This window comes from Mustela lutreola, chromosome 9 (assembly GCF_030435805.1).
Source record: "Mustela lutreola isolate mMusLut2 chromosome 9, mMusLut2.pri, whole genome shotgun sequence".
NCBI classification, from domain to species: Eukaryota; Metazoa; Chordata; class Mammalia; order Carnivora; family Mustelidae; genus Mustela; species Mustela lutreola.
Genome location: NC_081298.1, coordinates 37,180,954 through 37,187,194, shown reverse-complemented (window position 1 = coordinate 37,187,194; position 6,241 = coordinate 37,180,954). Strand labels below are relative to the sequence as shown.

General features: G+C 38.4%; 1 pseudogene; it reads right to left on the bottom strand.

Moving 5' to 3' along the window:
- Nucleotides 1-5,573: 5,573 nt before the first annotated feature.
- Nucleotides 5,574-5,699, bottom strand: LOC131808635 (U4 spliceosomal RNA; annotated as a pseudogene).
- Between the last annotated feature and the right edge of the window lie 542 nt (nt 5,700-6,241).

Below are 6,241 nucleotides of genomic sequence, written 5' to 3'. Positions count from 1 at the left end.
TCTTATCATATAATATGGAGTCAGCATCCCTTTCCTCGGTGAATTGCATACTCCTTTTATAAATTTTTATAAAAGATTTTTAAAAAATTTATTAGAGAGAGAATGTATGTGCATGATTGGGTGGGGCAGGGGGAAAAGAAGAGGGGGAATTGGGCTCGATCCTAGGACCTTGAGAACATGACCTGAGCTGAAGGCAGGTTTTTAACTGACCCAGCAACCCAGACACCCCTGTGATACTCCTTTTTAAGTGTGGGTTCTCTTCCAACACTTTCTCTTTTGCACTGTTATGTCCTCAGATATCTCTCTGAGAGTTTTTTAATGTGTGAATATCAGCAATTTCTTTTATAACTTTTTTTATAACAGCGATTTCTTTTATACTCTGAATTTCACTTTTAATGCTAACACTTTGTAGGATTTCTTTTCTTTTTTCTTTGTTTTTTGTTTGCTGAGCTTTCATTTTGTTGGCCAATTTCCTCTTTCCATTGTTTATTTTTCTAAAATGTCACATGGATTTATTCCTAGGAAACAAGGAGGTAACACAGTTCCACGTTTCACTGTCTGTGTTTGAATAGAATAACCTTGTGCAATGATCAATCACTGACAGACTTCAAAAGAAGTTGAGTTTAAGCCACTCATGAGCTTCTCTGGTTGGCAAAGCTTCACTCGTGTTGTGGGTATTTAATGCATTCTTTGTAACTCTACTGGGAGAGGACCCTTGGAAGCTCCTGCCTGGTTTCTTCCAGATTTCACTGTGTCCACCTTTTCCCTTCACTGATTCTGTTTTGTTTCTTCACTGCAGTGACTCACAGATGTGAGTACAATTCTGTGCTGAGTCCTATGAGTTCTCCCAGCATATTGTCAACCCCTGGGTGGTCTTGAGTATTCTCTGTCCCTGGGTGGTCTTGAGTACTCTCTGTCCTCACTTCTCATTCTTTTCTGAACCCCCTTCATTGGGGTCCCTATCTCCATGGGATCCCTGGTTGCACAGTCCTAAGTTATTTCTACCTTTCAGAGGCTTTTGGATCAAGCCATTATTTTCTTCCTTTTGAATTACTTTCTTTCTTTGGTTTCTAGGACAGCACACAGGCCTGATTCCCCTCCCACTTCACTAGCATATCCTTTTCATTCTTTACGGGATATTGTTCTGCTTCCTAAATTTTGCCTTAGAGGAATGGTTCAAGTGGTAAATAAGTTGGAGACAGTATAAAGAGTAGACAATTTTTCTGCAAAGTTTTACTATAAAAGGGAGCAAAATGGAGTTGCTACCTGGAGGGAGAAATAGGGCTGAAAAAAGCTTTTTTTTTTTAATTAAATTTTTTAATTTTTTTATAAACATAAAATGTAATTTTATCCCCAGTGGTACAGGTCTGTGTATTGCCAGGTTTACACACTTCACAGCACTCACCATAGCACATACCCTCCCCAAAGTCCATAACCCCACCCTCCTCTCCCGGGCCCCCTCCCCCCAGCAACGCTTTTGTAAGATTACTGTTTTTCTGAAAATAAATAAATTAATTTAATTTAAAAAAAAAAAAAGAGTCACTTATGGTTTGTCTCTCTCCCAATCCCATATTGTTTCATTTATTCTTTTCCTACCCCCCAAACACCCCATGTTGCATCTCTACTTCCTCATATCAGGGAGATCGTATGATAGTTGTCTTTCTCTGCTTGATTTATTTCGCTAAGCATAATACCCTCTAGTTCCATCCATGTTGTTGCAAATGGCAAGATTTCATTTCTTTTGATGACTGCATAGTATTCCATTGTGTATATATACCACATCTTCTTTATCCATTCATCTGTTGATGGGCATCTAGGTTCTTTCCATAGTTGGCTATTGTGGACATCGCTGCTATAAACATTCAGGTGCATGTGCTCCTTCGGATCACTACGTTTGTATCTGTAGGGTAAATACCCAGTAGTGCAATTGCTGGGCCATAGGGTTGCTCTATTTTCAACTTTTTGAGGAACCTCCATGCTGTTTTCCAGAGGGGTTGTACCAGCTTGCATTCCCACCAACAGTGTAGGAGGGTCCCCCTTTCTCCACATCCTCGCCAGCATCTGTCATTTCCTGACTTGTTAATTTTAGCCATTCTGACTGGTGTGAGGTGGTATCTCATCGTGGTTTTGATTTGTATTTCTATGATGCTGAGTGATGTGGAGCACGTTTTTCATGTGTCTGTTGGCCATCTGGATGTCTTCTTTGCAGAAATGTCTGTTCATATCCTCTGCCGATGAAAAAAGCTTTTAAAGTGGGAGAAATTACATGTTTGAATGCTGAAGAGAATGATTCAGTAGAGAGATGGGGAGAAAGGATACATGGCAGAGAGTTAAAATTATGGGCACCCAGTGAACAAGCAGAGGGTTTACCTTGGATAGGATCAGGAGAAGCATAATCTGTAATTAACAGAAAGGAATACAGGCTACACGGGCTCCTTTGCTTCTAAATTTGTTGATAAGATGGGAACTCAAAAGAGTGTTTCAGGGTCCTAACACTTTGTTCTTTCAAGAAGTGAGTTTATGAGCTGGATATTTGAGAAACAAGAAGCTAATGGAAGTAGAACAAGCTCTAGAACTTGGTGATGGATAAAACATGGGGAGTGAGTGCATCGGGCTCTCTGCTTAGTGGGGAGCCTGCTTCCTCCCTTCTCTCTATCTGCCTCTCTGCCTACTTGTGATCTCTGTGAAATAAATAAATAAAATCTTAAACAAACCAACAAACATGGGGAGTGTGACTTGTGTAGATTCCCATTTTCCTTTCCTTGCTCCTTATAGGAATTTTTTCCAAACTTGATGTCACTGGGATCTGCTTTGTTACCAAATAATCCGCTAATGTTAATTTATTAATCCCACTCATACCAGTTTAATTTTTTTTTAGGATTGCTGGTATTCCATCTGCCTGGCAGCATATGAAATGTTTTGTAGATAAATTTTAATGCACTCTGAGAAGTGTTTGGCATCTCTACTTTTACTATGTATAATTTGACTTGGCTAAAATAACATTCTTTATAACTGACTTGGCTAAGATAACATTCTCAAGGCTTTTGAGTTTGAAGGGATTTGGGAGATCCAAGTAGGCACTACAGGGGAGGAAGTTGCTTGCATATTCACGTCTGGGGGTAAGAGAAATGGTCTGAGCTAGTGAGCTGCCTGTAGGTCTTTTGCATGTAGGTAGTCATTAAAACTGTTAGTGTATGGCTTAAATCCAAGGTAGAATGGGCCAGAGCCTTATGGACCACCATATTTACTGTAAATATGTAATTATAATTATAAACTTTAATTTTTTTCCCTCAAGTCTTAAAAATAGAGGTTTTAGATTTCCAACTGGTTAGGATACATTTTGGTTATATCTTCCTTATTAAATTTTTGGTTTTATTATACTCTGTGAAAAAATGTAGATAGTATATTTCCATAGTATAGAATTAATTAAGGTTGTATTTATCTTCTTATGTGTGATTAGGTTTTTTATAATTTTATTTATTTATTTGACAGAGAGAGAAAGATCACAAGTAGGCAGAGAGGCAGGCAGCAGGGGAGGGAACAGGCTCCCCGCCGAGCAGAGAACCTGATGCCAGGCTGGATCCCGGGACCCCGAGATCATGACCTGAGCCGAAGGCAGAGAGGCTTTAACCCACTGAACCACCCAGGCACTGCATGATTAGATTTTTTTAAGACTTATTTTATTTATTTGAGTGTTTGGGAGGGGCAGAAGGAGAGGGAGAGAGAAACTTAAGCAGACTCCATGCTAAGTGCAGAGCCGGAGGTGGGGCTCGATCTCAGGACCCTGAGATCATGACCCGAGCCAAAACCAAGAGTTGGACATTTAACTAACTGCACCATCCAGGTGCCCCTTTATGTGTGATTAAAATTTATAATAGTTCACAGACTGACATTTGAAAATAATGTATATGGTTTATAGGGTAAAACATTTGATAACCATTCCTTTTTATGGCAAGCACTTAATTAATTTCTAATATGTATAATGGATCACATTAGTTATAGGGTTAGTTATTAGTTATTAGTTATGTAGGGAGAACAAGAAAGTCAGGATCCCTGTCCTAATGGAACTTACGTTTTAAAACAAAAGTGGTGAGAGGAGTACATATCAATTAGAAATATTTGTAAGTTGCCATATATGCTATGAAAGAAGCAAGGAGTTGAAATAGAGATACCTAGCTGCACTCAGATCAGATAGGTGGGTCAGGAAAGGTCACCCAGAGGCCCCAATATTCAGGTAGAATCCTAAAGAATTATGAGCTGCTGGCCAAGTAAAGATTTGGAGCGAAAACATTTTCTACAGAGAGAATGGAAGAGAAACAAGAACAAGGGGTTCTTGGAAAGGCATGATTATAATAAGAAATCATGGACATAGGTTTGGACAAGGAAGGGAGGAATAAATAGGCTGTGAGATAGTAAGGGAGTCAGTATTTTAGGTCTTCAAAAAACTGAAGAAGTGGAGCAGTTTCAGAAGTGCAGCAGTGAGGGTTTGAGTTACTGAGAGAGATGGAACAAAGCTGGTCGACCTGATAGGATATTTAAACTCACGATTTTAGAAAAAGTGCAGGTTTGGGTGATAACAGTTTCTAAGATGTGACCAGGGGAGCAGGTAACTAATTTAGATCAGGAAGACCTCATTGGCGATAAAGGGGTAAGGATCTAGGGGTTTGGAGTGTTGGGAAGTTCGTTGATGTGGATGTTACTGTAGGACTTTGGGCAGAGAAGATAGCTAGCAGCCAGCCAAAATAAGCTTATTGTATGGATTATTTGGATTCTTTATATTTAATTAAATTTAGTATAATTGATCTGTTGAATTCTCAGAGACATGTTCAGTTCTCCAAATGTGATTGTGATTTTGTGCTCTATAAGAACAGTTGATTGTCCTTATCTGTGGTTGTTATATTCTCAAAGTCGGCTTGAAGACTAAATTAGCAAACACTGAGACATTGCTCCTAGAGGGCATGTTAAGTTAGGTTCCTTCAAGCCACTGGTCACAACATTTTAATCAACCAATCAAAATATAATCTTGTTTTATATGTGCTTCTGTTTAAAGACACCTTATTTAATACATATTATAGATTCATAAACATTGAGTTCATGGACAACTGCACAGTAACTCATGTCTGAATGAAACATCTAACACACGTTTTGTCCATAAAGGACATTTAGGAGCCCTAGTGGCACTTTTGCACTCTGCTTGGGGGCCATTTTAAACCGTGAAATCACCAAGAAAAAGCATACAAAATAAGAAAAACATGCCCCTAAATAGGCGAGGAAACAAAGATACTTGTTTACAGTATGAGAGCTGAAATAAGAAGGCAGAGCTTTGCCTTATTTGTCCTCCACTGATAACTGCACTTTGATAACTCTAATTTTTTGCCTCTTGGTACATGTCTGTAAATAACTGCAAAATTGCCATGGGTATTGATTTTAGGGTTACAAATAAAATTTAATAAGTAAGCAAACACAAATTTGGACTCCATGAAAAATAGGAAAGAACTGTATATTGTGAGATTATTAACTGACTGATTTATGACTATATTATTCTCAATGAGGTCTTTATAATTTTGGAAAATAGAATAAACCCTTTTTTCCAAATTAAACTTTCTACTATATATTGTTATTCTTCTTTTGTTTTCAATTAGCAATAATCGCGCCTCAGATAAACCTCATTGGCTAGGATACTGCCACTGTGCAAAGCTCCTTTTGTTTTGTTGGTATTGTTGTGGAATATACTTCTCCATATAGTTGAATTTTGCTTTTTATTTTGTTTCTTGAAACAATCTGAGAATCACTGCCTTATAATAAACAAATTTTACTAACAATAGTGATTATGATTATTTTGGTTAATTTTACCTGGGCCATAGGACAGGCAAGGCTAGGTAGGGAGAGACAAATGGGGGGTGATAGGACTAGGCTAATGCAGGGAACTACATAACCAGGCTCACAGAAATACCACAGGTGGAGAAATAGACATGATATTTACAAGAGCACCTCCTTTGTGCTCATGATATTTACAAGCTGGCTCTGTTTGTTCTAAATATAGACATGATATTCACAAATCCACTGTGATATTGACAAGAAATTTACCAAGTTCCCTGATCGGTCTCCTGTGAAAGAGGAGCACCTCTTGCCACCCTCAGTGGCAACTCATTCAGGACCACCAGCTTTTCTTTTCTGTTCTATCCCTCTCTTAAAAGATTTTCACTTCACTTAGTCCTTTTTCCACTAGATTCAATCTTCA